At 38.5% G+C, this 16,165-nt stretch overlaps 1 protein-coding gene across 5 annotated transcripts in view; it reads left to right on the forward strand.

The window, feature by feature from the left end:
- Nucleotides 1-16,165, forward strand: part of RUBCN (rubicon autophagy regulator) — a 70,342-nt gene that overhangs the window by 16,245 nt on the left and 37,932 nt on the right. The gene's annotated exons all lie outside the window — the stretch shown is intronic.

Raw genomic sequence — 16,165 nt, forward strand, 5'->3', positions numbered from 1 at the left:
AGTGAGTGGCAAGGGGTGAAGTTTATTGACTAATGAGACGGGCTGCTTGTCTCCGTGGTGCGAGCTTGGTTGGATTCCCGGCCTGTCGACTTCTCAGTACAGCAACCTGCTTTTTCAGGATCGCAATGTTGACATCCCTCCTTGAATATAGGGTAGACTGTCATTGTATTTACTCGTGGAAATATTTTCTGAAGCTCTTCCATAGATTCTGGAAGTAAGTGTTTGGGATTCCAGTAACCACAATGAATAAAACCACATTCATAGGCCGACAGATATAGAGCTGGAGGGGGAATAAGTTATCACATCCAATCCCTTCATTTTATTTGTAAGGGAGAAAAAGCCCAGAGATTTAAGTCATTTGCCCAGGGTCACACAGTTACTAAGGTACTGAGGTGGGACGATGGATCCCAGATTTTCCTGCCCCCCAAGTCCAGGGCTTTATGCACGACTGCCATTTCCTCGTGCAAAGGTGTACTGCATTTTCAATGTGGGTAATGACTCATTAAGAACTTTCATTCTTGATGAGAATTAGGTATTTGAAACGTTATGGGGGCTAAATAGAAACCATTAAAGTCTTTTGTTGCATTTTGAAAACCAGGTTTCTATTAGTAATGGTACCTAATCTGTCAGGGCTCAAAGGGGAAAAATGTGTTTCTTCGTGTGAGGAAAAAAAATCTCTGCAGGGAAAACGGTATTTTGTGCTTCTGTGGAGTCTTGATGTTTCGATAAAAAACCAAATTAAACTTTCAGTCTAGGTACAGCTTGTTCCAAATGTCTTAGTACAGTTTTAAGCTTACTAGCTTATGAAGGTAACCAGAAGCCACCTAATTGTACTGTATAAGTCCATGCAAGGATCTGGTTGTCAGAACTTTCAGTTTCCATTCTAAAATCTATTCTTAATGTGCTGTCCCGGGGACTGAGAAAAGGGGCATGCATGACTTTTACTTCTTTTTTTCTTCATTTCAGTTACTTTTGTATATTGAGGCTATTTCGGTTTCCTCCTGGTGTCTGAAATGCTTAAAATGTTTCACATGAAAAACTTGAAAAATTTGAGATTTGAATCTCAATTCCTCTTGAGTTGTCAGTCATCATTTTTACTCAGTCAAAATATATTCTGTATCTTCCTCTGGACATCCAAGCTTAGTGGTTATTAGAGAAATAACAATAATAGGAGGTATTGCACCTCTGACTTGTCTTGCTCAGAACGCCATATGGGCTCATTGCTAGGCACCTTTATCCCCATAGTTCTCTGTCCATGTTGCTTTGCTCCTGGCCAGGATGGTCCAATACTAATTTCAGCAGAGTAGTTGTCACAATTAAAGTATGAAGATCCCACTGAAATCATTGCTACATGGCTTTTCAAGTGGCTAGGTTATTTGTTTAGATTGAAATGATCAAGGTTTGAGCCATACAATTAGCTATATCCTATGAGGGTTCTCAAAGTGTGGTCCAGGACCTCCCTGTTGGCCCCCCACCCCCAAGGCAGGGGTGCCCTGAGATTCTTTTTAGGAGATCTTTGAAGTCAAAACTATTTTCATAATAATGCTATTTTAATTTCTACTAGGCAAATATTTCTAGATATAATCCACATTAAGAAAAGCATTTTTGGGTGGGTCCCTAATAATTTTTAAGAGTATTAGAGGTGGTCCCAAGACCAAAAAGATTGAGAACTACTTTGTATACTGGCCATAAACTGACTCTCTGGTTTCATCTGTCTATCTTGCAAATGCATACCCACAGTGTGATCACAAGGGGAAACTGACTTTAAAAAGAATATGGATGAGTCAGTACAAATCTAATACAACTAGGGCAAAAACAAAACAAAAAACAGCTAATTCACTTTTTTTGTGTGTGTCTGAAAGACAATGCATTTTTGATAAATTTCCTGTTAGGACCACAAGATTCCTAGTATCAGAGAGGAAGTTTGGCATTGCAGGGTTCTGCTAGGAGAATGACTCATTCCTTCCCTCCTCCTGCTCATTTCTTTACTGCCTGTCTTTTCTGGATCTGGGACTTTGAAATGATGACTTGTTTCATCGAAAGCCTAACATGTTAGCCTAACTTTTAACTTTTAATCTGTAAGACTACACAGTTAATGAAAGATTTCTCTCTTCTATTATTTTTAGATTCCTTTGTCATTTCCAATCTGGGTAGTTATCATTCCACCCAAATTCTGGGATAAATGATAACCAACAGTTGTCCCTAGGGGAGTTCCTGAACATAGGTAGAATTGTTTAAAACTATAATCTTGATCTCTTTGCCCATATAACCTCTGAGGATCCTTATCCCAGCTCTCACTCTCACAGATAAGTCTTGTTTCCCCAGAACAAGGCCACATCTTCCCTTTAGGGTTCTAGGTGTACTCACTAAGGAGTTAAGGAAGTGATTCTCTAATTCAGCCAGGTCAGTCCCCCCATCAGTGTGCTTCTCTTCAAGATTATCAATTGAAAGTCACTTTATTCAGCCAGCCTTAAGTAGCTTTTAGAAACAAGTATTTACCAAGGTGGTACAATAAATACAATTGGTACAAAATATTCCCCCAAAGTCTGTGACACTTTCCCATAAGCCCATACAGATTTCAAGGGAAAATAGGCTCAGGCTTAAGAAACATATGTGGCAAAGGGGTTAGCTCACAATTTCTGGCTCCTGGAAATCCTTTCTTCCTTTTTGTGGGTGCTCAAAAAAAATCACCCTTAGGCATTTTTTGCCTTTGCTAGGCTCCTTGTGAAATTGTGAATCGATATTCAGTCTGTTCTTGGCTTCAGATACCTCTGTCAGCTGATCTGGAGGTGATACTAGGATACCAGTGGGAAAATGGGAAGTCCAACATGGTTCAAACCCTTTGAAGCTTACAAGGTCAAGGTCCTTGACCTGGTGAAGAGATGGCAAAGAGGCCCTAGGCCATGGCCACTATTCCCATCCCTTCCTCTGGCTGCCCCAGTGATTCCTCTTCAGGGATCTTACTGGAATGCCAAGCTCACTCCAATGTCCATTTCTATACTTGTTTGATAATTTATAGAAGAACCTTGGGATGTGACCAGATTTCCTCGGAATATCTGAACATAATTCCTGTGTAATGCCATTTCAATTCCAAGGACTTCACCCTTAGTCTAAAGCCAATGTGTGATTCGGATTGTTTGGCAATCTTACCACTGTATTATGTGACCAATTAAGAGAAGGAACTTTAAAAAAAACAACACAAAACACTTCCATATAATTTAAGATGAAAGAAACTGAGAAAGGTTGCCATTTCCTTCACATCTTGGCCTGTGCTTGCCTGCACCAGCACCCCGATATGAGTGGGGTGTTGCTGCAATAGATTTTGGTTCTCCTGGAGGAAACGAGTGAAATCATACAACTTCACTGAGGCTTTAAGAGTTGAAGGAATTCAGAAGCAACATGGCCTCTGACCAGAGTTGGGGGACTTTGTCCTCGGGATCTGCAGTTAGAAGAAAGGAACATAAGGACATGGAGATGGTCATGCTTTTAAATATTTAAGTGGTTGCCAGTTTGGGACAAAGTAACTTTACAGTAAAACATAAAAATAGTTCCTGTTGAGAATACAGTTTGATTCTAGTTGCCCAGAGAGAGTTGTTCATGATTCATTATTCTCTGGCTTTTTTCTGAGCTATTGTATGAAAAGCCTGAGCAGCGCACCTTGACCTAGACTTGTCATTATCAGTCAGAATATTTTAATCATAAATAATGCACATCATTTACTGAGTACTAGAAGGAAATAAAGTTTGGGGGGGGCATTGCTAAGTACTCATCTCCATACCAAAAACCCATTACCTTGCCCAGAAAGGGATTTTTCTAGCTAATGTGTTACCTTAGTGTGTTGTTCAGTCGTTTTGACTCTTGGTGACTCCATTTGGGGTTTTCTTGGCAAAGGTACTGGAGTGATTTGCTGTTTCCTTCTCCGGTTCATTTTACAGATGAGGAAAGTGAGGCAAAGAGGGTTAAGTGACTTGCGTAGGGTTACACAGCTAGTAAGTGTCTGAGGTCTGATTTGAACTTAAGACAATGAGTCTTCCTGACTGCAGGCCTGGCACTCTGTCTACTGTACCACCTAGCTGCCTATGTTTATTACATTATTGGGTAAATATTTAGGAACTGAAACTATCTTTGAAAACTTACGTAGTTCTTGATTTTAAACCACAATTCACAAAATCTCTTGAGTTGGCAGGCACCTCAGTATCTTTTCCTCTCACAAGACATTCCATCTCCCCACTGTGTATGTCTTCACTAGCTGTCACCCATCTCTAGTATTCTCTCCTGACTTCCCTGGCTTCCTTCAAGTCCCAACTAAAAATCTCAACTTGTACAAGAAACCTCTCTCAGCCCCTTCAATGGCTAGTGCCTTCCCTCTGTTGATTATCTCTAATTTATCCTGCATTTTATCTCGTTTGTACATAGTTGTTTGCATGTTGTCTCCCATTAGATTGTGATTGTGGGGATTGCCTTTCTATCCCCAGTGCTTAGCACAGTGCCTAGTACTTGGTAGGAGTTTAATAAATGATTATTGACTGAATGATTGATTTAAATGGAATAGAGTGACTTGATCAGGTAAATAAAAAACCCTACCTTTCCACTTTAAAACAGGTGGTCTTTTTATTTATTTATTTTTTCCATAATTATTTTTAGTTTTCAACATTCACTTCCATAAGATTTTGAGTTTTACATTTTCTCCCCCTATGTTCAGCCCCCCATATGGTATGCAATCTGATATAGGCTTTACTCATACATTCATATTAAGCATATTTTCCATTAGTCATGATTTAAAGAACAGTTAGAACTAATGGGAGGAACCACAAGATTGAAGCAATAAAACCGAACAACAAAGGAAAAGGAGAACAGACACTCTCCATCTGCATTCAGACTCCATAGTCCTTTCTCTGGATGTGGATAGCATTTTCCATCCTGAGTCTTCTAGAGTTGTCTCAGATCCTTGCCTTGCTGAGAAGAGCCAAGTCTATCAAAGTCAGTCATTGCACAGTGTGGCTGTTTCTGTGTACAATGTTCTCCTGATTCTGCTTACTTCACTCAGTATCTGTCCATACAAGTCTTTCCAGGTTTTTCTGAAGTCTGCCTGCTCATCATTTCTTATAGCACTATAGTATTCCATTACATTCATATACCACAACTTGTTCAGCCATTCCCCAATTGATGGGCACAGATGATCTTTTAAACCTGGGTATGTGGATCCTCAAAAGGTCTGTGGACAGATTTAAAGGGATCTGTGAATTTAGATGGAAAAAAAAATTACATCTTTATTTCCACTAACCTCTCTAAAATGTAGCATTTCCTTTATTTAAAACCATTATTCTGAGAAAGAGTCCATCAGCTTCATCTGACTGCCAAAGGGCTCCATAACACAAAAAAAGTTAAGACCCCTTCCCTGCTCTAAGGAATCAACCACCCATATGTAGACAGCTGAGTGAACTGTCCTTCTGCTCTTCCACATTCCTTTATTATCTTTAAGAGACTTGAACTATATAATACAATCTAAAGTAGTCGTTTAACAAGCATTTATTAAGAGCCTGCTAAGTGCCTAGCGCTTGGGCTAAACTCTGGGGATACCAACAAAGGCCAGAGCTTTTCCCTGCTCTCTAGGAGCTCACAGTTTAATTACTATGTCATTATGATGATAATTGAACCCTTGGGAGCTGATGAGATGACCAAGCAAAATATTAAAGAGGGCCTAGGGCAGAACTTTGAGGGGCACCCATAATTAGTGGGCATGACCTGGATGATAGGTCAGACTGATAAGAATAGAACCAGGAGAGAGCAGTGTCAAGAAAACTTAGGGAGAAGAGAGTTTCAAGGAGAAGAGGGTGATGGTGAGGTCCAGAAACATGAGGATAGAGGAAAAGACCATTACATGTGGAGACTTGAAAAATCATTGGTAACTGGAGAGAGCAATTCCAGTTGATGATGTAGTCTGAAGTCAGATTGTAGAGAGTGAAGAAGAGAGTGACAGGAAAGGAAGTGCAAGTACCTATTGTAGATGGCTTTCTCAAGGAATCTAGGTACAAAAAGGAGGAGAGCTATGGGACCACAGTAGAGAGGTTGAAAGTGGATATTCAGCTTAGTTTTTCTAGTGTAGTGTCCCACATTGTTGTATAGTCAGTGAATGGTGACATTGCTATTTAGTATGCTCAGTGGAATTACTATTTCTTTCCATGTTCATCTCTTTTCTTACCCCAATCCATTCTCTCACTTATCTTTTTTCAGCTCTCACCTGTTCAATTCCCCTGCCCATTCCAGGGTTCAGCAGTATAAAAAGGCTTACTCGATGACTGACCATTATTTACACTGCTAATTTTTTTTTTTAGTAGCACAAAAACAGCTGCAAACTATAACCCTCTGAGTAATAGAGAACATTGGAGAATGACCCAGGACCCAGGTGATAGAGGAGGGTGTGAGAAAATTTCATTGCTATTTTCTGGGTGTCTACATAGAGTTCAGTTCCCCTAAGCTGTTTTTGCTTCTTATGATTTCACCCCTATTTCCCCTTCCAAAACTATAGTTTCTCTAAAGAGCACAGGACTTCCTCCCTACAATTCCACATTCCCCACCTCCACCCCCAAACAACACCAATACACTTACATAGCACAGACATATCTTCATTTTCTGAAACTTTTCTAGACAACCTCTAGTATATCTACAACTCAGTTCTACTGTTTCCCAACTGATTTGGAGGGTCTTAATCCATCATGACTTTGGGGGGAGGGGAAGAGGGATATCTCCATATGCTCCCTCTGAATATTAATAGCATCAGGGATATTTATAATAATAGTAATCATAGCTGCTATTTTTATAGTGCTTTACAAATGGTGTCTCATTTGCCTACATCCTGATTGTGGAATACATGGGAATATCATTTACCACTACTAATATAGCTTGGGGCTAAAATAAATGAATTCCTGAAGAAAAAGACTCCAAGACCAGATGGATTTGCAAGTGAATTCTATCAAACATTCAAATTCTATTCAAAGAACAACTAATTCCAATATCACATAAACTGTTTGTAATAATAAGAAAAGAAGGAAACCTTCCAATCTCTTCCAATGATACAAATATGGTCTTGATTTATCAGCTAAACCAGGGAAAGACAAAGCAGAGAATGAAAACTACAAACCAATATGCCTTGCAAACATTAATATAAAAATTTTAAATAAAAAAATTAACAAAAAGGCTTAAAACAACATGTTAGAATGGTTATACACTATGACCAATTTGGAATTATGCCTAGAATTCAGGGTTAATTTAACATAGAGAAAACTATAAATATAATAAACCGTATTGACATAAATAATAAAACTACATGATTATGCCAATAGATTCTGAAAAGGTTTTTGACAAATTCAATATTCATTTTTTAAAGAACACTAGAAAGCATAGAAACACATAAAAAGATAAGTGTATCTTTCCTTAATATGTTAAATACTATCTACCAAGAATTAAGACCAAACATATGTAATAGAGAAAAGTTATAGCTCCCCTCCAGGAGCATCAGGTGTAAAGCCGTATGCCCATTATCATCACTATTTAACATAGTTCTAGAAATTCTAGCTATGGCAATAAGATAAGAAAGAGAAATTGAGGGAATAAAGGTAGTAAGCAAAGAGGAAACAAAATTATTGCCTTTTGTAGGTATGGAAATTTACTTAGAAAAACATAGTCAACCAAAAATTAATTGAAACATTAAATTGAACAATGTTATAGTCTATGAAGTAAATCCACATAAATTATGAGCATTTCTTTATATTACCAATAAAACCCAGCAGGTATACTTAGAGAAATTTTATTTAAAGTAGCTACAGAAACTTTAAAATATTTGGGAGACAGTCTACTAAGACACACTCAGGAACTGTATAAACCACTCTTTGTGAAAAGATAGACCTAAAAATAGGAGAAATATTAATTGGTCATGGGTAGGTCAAGACATTGGGTGTAGGGGTGTTCAGAAAGGACTAGCACCTCTGGTGTGAGGACTTGCTGAGCCCTTTTTAGGGGTGCTCATCCACATTTGGTATCTACCTGTCCCCCAGCTCTCAAGAAATCGTAGGATTTTCAGCAGCCACACCTTGGTAAAACCATCTTGGCCGATGGGGTAAACCAGGTTGAGGGTAACTGACAGGCCTTATAGCTGTCAGTGAGTTAGGGGGATGTCTATCCCAAGCATGTGAAGACTTCCCCCGTGGAATGGGCAGGTGAGAATATTTTTTTCCAATGGCCATGATGGTGCCTGGAGCAGGTGGTGTGGAGCACTTAAAGTGTGGTCAGATGTCAAAGACACCAAGGTCATCCACTGCAACCCCGGGTCATCACCAGCTGTCCTGACTTTTGTCTTGCCACTGGACTTCCATAACTCTGGTAGAGAGAGTGAAGCTGACAACTTCGTGAAACTCTGCCTTGTTTAAATCCCAATCAAATCAAGATATCACCCTGTGATATCAGTACTCTTCTTTGAAAAGGAAGGACAAAACAATAGATAAATGGTCAAAGGGTAGGAACCAACATTTTTCTTTCTTTTTTTTTTAAATTTTATTAATTTATTTTGATTTATCAACAATCACTTCCATATGCTTTTGAGTTGAAAATTTTTCTGCCCCTTCCTCCCCCCCACCCTCCCCAAGACGGCGCACAATCTGATATAGGCTTTACATTTACATTCCTATTAAACATATTTTCACATTAGTGAAGTTGTAAGTAAAAATTGAAACCAATAGGAGGAATCATCAGAAAGATGAAACAAAACTCAACAGAAGGTAAAAATAAGTGATAGCAATTTGACTTCCATAGTTCTTTCTTTGGATGTGGACAGCATTTTCCATCCCGAGGCCTCTGGAGATGTCTTAGATCCTTGTAATGCCGAGAAGGGTTCAGTTTATTGCATAACGTGGCTGTTATTGTGTACAAAGTCCTCTTGGGAACCAACATTTTTCAACGGAATATGTCCAAGCTATCAACATCCATATGAAAAAATGCTCTAAATCAATAATAATTTGAGAAATGAATATTTAAAGCAATTTTGAGGTTCCACATGACAAAAATGGGAAATGACAAATATTAGAGGAACTGTGGGAAAAAACTTGACACTTTAATGTCGTGTTGGTGGACTTGTGAATTGGCCCAGCCATTCTGGAAAACAATTTGGAACTGTACCCAAAAAGTTAACAAACTGTATGTATGCCCTTTGACCACATATATGTTACTGTACTTATACCCCACAGAGATCAGAGAGAGGAAAAAGTCCTATGTGTACTGAAATATTTACAGCACCTCTTTGTAGCCAAAATGGAAAATAAGTGTGAACTCACCTATTAGAGAATGGCTGAACAGATTGTTGTATATGAATGTAGTGGAATATTATTATGCCGTGAGAAATGAATAAGTGGAAAGTTTCAAAGGAAACTGTGAGGGACTCTATCAGTTCATTGAGAATGAAGTGATTAGAAGTAGAACAGTTTATATGATGATTATCAAAATTACAACCAATGTAATGATAAACCATAAGTCCAGAGGACTGGGGATACAAATGTGCTGCCCATCTCTTTCCCAGAGAGGGGATGGACTTAAAAAGCAAAATTGCACATTTTTGGGCAGCGTCAAAGTTGGAAATTGTTTTTGTTGGACTGTGCATATTTATTATGAGGATTTTCTTTTTACTTCAGTAGGGGAGAGATAATAAATGTAAAAAGAAAAAAATTTGGGACTAAAGAGGTTATCGACCTTTGGAATGTGGGCTTATCCGTATTTATCAAATGGCTTCTGCAGAGTGCTGGGGTAGCATTCCTATTAGCTTTCTCATTTGGGTGCATTTGGGACAGAAACCAAGGAGTTTGCCCAGTCCTCCCAGTGGCACACTTTTTTTCTCCCTTCTGTACCTACTGTGCATTGCAGTGTTGATTCTATGTGGATGTTACATTTCATGTCAAACACTTTGGAATCCAGATGCATGAAGTATGGCTCTGAAATTGTTATATAGAACTTTAAGGTTTACAAAGTTTTACATGTATTTTATTTGACAAATATGATGATCAGTTGTAGAATAATAAGACTGTTTTTGTGTGGTTTAAGGCAACCAGCCTCATGTTTTGTAGTTGTTTTATATATAAATAAACAGATTGGGTATCCATTCTGTGCTGGTTGTACTTTGTATCTTGAGAAAGTTTCTTTTCCCTCTCGGGCTTCTCCAACAACCATGGTGTTAAAAAGGGCTCTAGAATCATTATTCTTCGAGGAAAAATTTTATCCCTGTTTCAGGTCGAAAGGCAGTTGAGAAACTTCTTGCACATATGGTGTGAGATACTGCTGTCTCTCTTGGTTTTGTTTTTTAATTTTGTTGGTATCTTTTGCCTTTATATTACTTTTATTTACAAATAGAGCCCTCATTTCTTGTAATAAAGAATGAAAAAAAGAAGCTGACCCAACACAAGTTGGACTGTTTGGCGTTTGTCCTCTACCACTGCAAAGAACTGCATTTTCTTACCACGGGAGCCAAGCTTAGTCATAATTACATGGCATTCACTTGTTTGTTTTTTTCTTACATTACTCTGCATCAGCTCATACAGATCTTTTCATCCATGCTTCTTTGTATGTGTCATTTCTTAAGACACAGTAATATTTCATTATATTCATGTACTACAATTTGTTTAGCCATTCCCCAATTGAATGCCTGCAAAGTGACAGACTTTGTTCTTATCAAAAAGTTAATATTATAAAAAGCATTTAACCCAGGACCTGGCACATAGTAGGCTCTATATAAGTGCTTATTTCACTTCCCCTTCTCCCTTTTGTCCTACCCTGGACAGTTTTATATGTTGCCTTTTCTAAAGTGAAAATCAGGGATAAGACTTATGCCTTCTTAGAAGCAGCCAGATGTCATAATGGATAGAGCAGTAGGCCTGGAGTCAGAAAGATCTGACTTCAAATTTGGCCTCAGACGTTTACTAGCAGTGTGACTCTGGGTAAGTCACTTAACCTCTATCTGCCCCAGTTTCCTCAGCAGTAAAATTGGGGGTGGGGGTGGCGAAGTAATAACAATACCTACCTTGCAGGGTTTTTTGAAGATCAGATGAGATATCTGAAAGGTGCTTAGCAGAATGCTGGCACACATATAGTAGGTGCTATATAAATGCTTATTCTGTCCCCTTATGCCTCCAATTTTTTAATGGTTCCATTAAATTAAATTGAGTAGTTATTTATTGAGTATCTATTATGTATCCATTACTATGCTAGATACCTCTTTGAGTACAAAGGAAATGTAAGACCTATTCCCTACCCTAAAGGAGTTTACATTGCAGTTAAGTAGAGAAATCTCTTATTCTGGGTCAAAGGATTTAGAATGTAATATAAGCAAAGTCATCAAGGTGGAGATAGCTGTGGTGTGTTCAAGAAGCAGACCTGGCCTAAGTGAAACAGACTTGGGGAGAGATGATGACGTTGGGCAGGGCAGGTGGGACCAGGTGATGGAGAGAGAGCCTTTCTATTTGTTGGACAGGGGTTGGATTCGGTCCAGGGAATAATGAGGTATCACTTAAAGCCTGAAATGTTATAAATTCTTTTCTTTTCAAGTAGAAAATGGGATCCAGTAACTGGTGAGATGTTTGGCATAACTTACTTGCTTGAACTCAAGCTAATTGGCTGTTTGTTTCCTTCTAGTCTCATTTCATATTTCTTTTTTCTTATTTCTTTTCAGGGAGTTGCCATAAAAGGATAGATGGATGGGGTCTATTAATGGCAGCAGAAAGAGGAGTGGGTAGGCACACTATTGGGGGGGGGAGGGGAGAGGAAGTCTAGCCCTTGGAAAGCTCATTCCCTGACCCTTGTGGTTAGTATAAACAAATTCACCTGGAGTTGTGTTTTAAGTCCATCTCCTTAATGATGATTCACATTTATGGAGTACTCTTAGGTGTACAAAACATTTTTTCCTAGAGTTCCCCAAGACAGTACAAGTATTTTTAAAGATCATAAAGATGAGGAAACCAAGGCTCAGAGAGACTTGACTTGCCCAGGATCACATCAGTGTCAGAGTCAAGCTTTGAATACAGGCTCTCTCTTAATACCAGATTCACTGCTTACACCAGCCAACACTCGTTGCTTGGCAAAGGTTTTACATTCTAGGAACAGTGATTTACTAGCCTTGGAACTGAGTAGAGTGTTGTAGGGGCTCTTCAGCTACTCTCCTCCAACCCTAGCCCTACTACTCAAAATGATGGGCTGCACCTTTTGGACTGCCTCAACTTAGGTGCCCCCATTTGTTGATTTTGCCACTCTTTTCTCACCCTTTCCCAGCTTGTTGCTGATATGGTTCCCTCCTATCCCCGTCCCTTCAGAGCCAAATGTTCTCACAGTAATAATTAGCTAATCTGGCAAATTGATTGTGGAAAAGTTATCTAGGAGCTCATTAGGGCTCTGCCAAGTTTCTAGGTATAACTTTTATGCTGCTGTCTTATATGGGTAGATGGGCCTTATATATATCTCTCTATATGTATATCTTGCCCAAGCCATGCTCAGTATTCCTTTTATTTTTAAAATTATTTTCATTTCCAAATTCTCTACCTCCTTCCACCTTGTCCCTCACCCATTGTGAAAGCAAGAAATTCAAATACCCATTATACATATGAAGTCATGTAAACAGTTCCACATTAGCGTGTTGGGGGGAGGTAGGGTGGGGGTTGGAAAGCAAGGTGTGCTTCAGCCTGTACCTAAAGCTCATCAGTTCTGTCTCCAGGGGTGTATGGCATGTTTTGTTATGAGTTTGGAATTGTAATGGATCATTGTATTGAGTAGGGCCATGCTTAGTATTCTGTCCTAGCCATCTTATCTACCCTGATGTGTTCCCCTTACCGCCCCCCCCCCCACTCTCCATAGGCCATCTCTGGGACTTCTTCCAAACATGACTCCTACACCCCTTTCTGCCTCGTGTGCACCCTGTTAGCATAGAAACTCCTCTAATGAAAGGTAATGGCTTGCTTTTGAATTTGCAGACCCAGTGTTTAGCCCCATGTTGGTACTTGTAATAATGAATGCTTTCATTTCCTACCCCCTCTAGATTGAACTCTCTAAAGACAAAGAAAAATAATTAAGCAAAAACCTCTGACACAAAGACTATTCCTGGATGTATACATATGGTAGTCCTCCACCTATATCTACAGGATTTTGTTTTTTTTTCCTTTTTTTTTAACCACTTTACTTGGAATTGAGGTTCCTTTAGAAATCTTTTCATTTACATACATTGTTTGTGGTTCAGCTTATTTCACTCTATATCAGTTCATATAAATTATCCCCTGGGTCTCTGAATTCCTCATGTTAGTATTTTCATACTGCAGGAAAATATTAATTTCTCATACTATATTTTTTTCTCTGGAAATGAGGACCCATTTTATTTCTAGTTCTTTGATATCACTGAGTGCTGCCACTGGATCTTTGTTTCTTTATTTGACTTCTTTGGGCATGTATCCCTTAATGTCATTCATTGCTTGGTCAAAGGGTGAGGACATTTTAGTCCCTTTTCTTCTCTAATTCCAAATTGAAATCTAAAACAAGTGGACCCCTAAACAATAGATAGTTTGCATGGTATAGAAAACTCCAGTTATTTTACTTTGCATTTCTCTTGCTATTAATGGGTTGGGGCATGATTTCATTTGGTCAGTTAGCATTAGAGGACTATTTGTTCATATCCTTCGATTATTTATCATTTGAGGAATGACCCTTGATATTATATATTTGTGTCAGTTCCTGAAATATTTTGGAGAACCAGCTTTCACTGTGACATTTGTTGCAAATATTTTCTACTTTCTGTCATTTCCCTTATTGTTTTTATTGATTTGATTCTTGCAAAAGCTTTTAAATTTTTATCTTTTATGATCTCTTCTCTCTCTCTCTCTCTCTCTCTCTCTCTCTCTCTCTCTCTCTCTCTCTCTCTCTCTCTCTCCTCCCTCTCTCTTTTTGCTAAGAATTTCTTTCCTAGCTATGCCCTTATGTTTTTTGGGTAATTGGCCTTTTTCTGTTTTACATGACAGTCATTTTCCCACATAATAGCTCCCAAAGAGCCAACCTTTGTAACAGTGGAAAATTTCAACAAAACAGCAGTGTTGGTTAGCTTGACAATATATACAATTATCTACATTCCTAATCCACCACTTCTGTTGAGAGGAAAGAGATATGTTTTTATCATTTGTTCATAGCATTTGATTTGAATTCAGTTGCCTTTTCCTGTTGTTTTCATTTATATTATTTTAATTTTGTATATTATTCTCTTAGTTCTTCTGTCTTCACTCTACATTACTTCATATGTGTTTTTTATATATTTCTCTAAATTCCTCATGTCATTTCTAAACAGTGTAATAGTAATTCATTATGTTCATAGGCCCTAGTTTGTTTAGTCATTCCCCAATGTATTTCCAGTTTTTTACTACCAGAAGTAGACAGTATATTTTTAAAGGTACATTGACTGAGTTGATATATCCACACTTAGAGAGGACCAGGCAGATGGGATGGTGAAAGAACCGTCAGACAGAAGTGTTGATCTGTGACTAGCAGTTGAAATTATCTGGACTTGTTTAGGCTGAAGAATAGAATAGTGAAGGGAAACACAGTAGATGAACATGATCACTGACTTCAAACATTTTAAGGGTTTTCTGGAAGAAGAATTATTCTGCACAGCTCCAGATGAGATTTGCAGAACTAGGGCCAGTACATGGAAGTTAATCTATTGGGTAGATTTTCATAACAGTTAAAATTCATTAAAAAAACCAGGTAATAAATCCCTGGAAGTATTCCTAACTTAGAACCAAACTTATTGGGGAAAATCTAACCTATTTAACTGTGGATTTGGGTAATTTTTAACTTAATTGATAGTAGGTGAAGGCCATAATTGGAAGAGACACATAGAGAAGCAAGTAGAAGAGAAGTAAGTAGATGTAAATCCTTGCAGACTACAGGGGCATGCCATGCAAAAGACCCCATGGATAGAAGTTGCTATCCTATCATCACTCTTCTTTGGATTGTAACCCAGAAGCACACACTTTTGTGTGTGGATTATGCCTGTAAAACTAGTCTCCATGATCATATAAAATGCTTTAGAAAGAGCTCAGGGATCATTTGATTAACATGAATGTGGAGAAGACTGATCTATTTTAGTCTTATTGTAACAAGAGCAGCAACACTTCTTGGGGGGCTTCTCTGCTTCTAGGCAAAATGGCCTTGGTAATATGGGGCTGGAACAGTATAGGAGACAAGAGGAGACAAAGTTGGAATTGGCTAATTCCAATGGGAATATCAGTGGAAAGGGCTTTGCCTGGCAGATTGAATGTCATGAATCTGGAATGGGGTAAGGGGATAGAAGTGGCGAATGGTATTAGTCCTGCCGTAGCAAAGAGATTCACTTGGGCCTTTCTGACCTGGCATCTAGGTTGAGGCTTCAGGTACTTACTTGATAATCACTGTCCCTTCTTCCAGTTCTGTCAGGATACAGAAGAACCCGCTATCCAGGTTTTCTCAGGGTATGTCAGATAGCACTCAGACTTAACAAATAATGAAGTCATGCGCATGTCACCAGTCAGAATGAGCACATCTTCCAGATGCCACAAAAGAGGAAGTGAGAGTTGCATTAAGAAAAGATTTACTCATTCTCCCCTTGACCCATATGTCTTTCCTTGTCTACCTTTCCTTTCTAGAGAGACCTGTGCAGTTCACTTTGAGAATCTCACATTTCTATTTCCCTGGGAAACCTACTGTTTGGAAATAGTTTTTTTTCCCCTTTCTTTTCACTATTGCAAACTTGATCTTTTGTAATTTGCAACTTTTGTACACAATTTCTTCTTGCTGGAATAGTGTCTCAGCACCAACCTGTGGATTCACGCTGAATTTCCAGAGTCTAAATGTCATGAAACAATTTATGGACAAGATGGGTAGGTATTTTGCTGGAAAGCAGTTGTGTTCTATAATGAGATGAGAGAGAGAGAGAAGAGAGAGAAGAGAGAGAGAGAGAGAGAGAGAGAGAGAGAGAGAAAATGAGTAAGAGAAAGAGAATGAATGTTTGATATGTGACTTTTAGGCGAAAATCTAGACTGACATTTGAGAAATTATATGTTCTTTCTTGAGTTACTATATGTGGCTTAGTGAAGAGGAATTCAGTAGGCATTTATGGAGT

Source organism: Phascolarctos cinereus, unplaced genomic scaffold (assembly GCF_003287225.1).
Source record: "Phascolarctos cinereus isolate Bilbo 61053 unplaced genomic scaffold, phaCin_HiC Scaffold_726;HRSCAF=1367, whole genome shotgun sequence".
Taxonomy (NCBI): Eukaryota; Metazoa; Chordata; class Mammalia; order Diprotodontia; family Phascolarctidae; genus Phascolarctos; species Phascolarctos cinereus.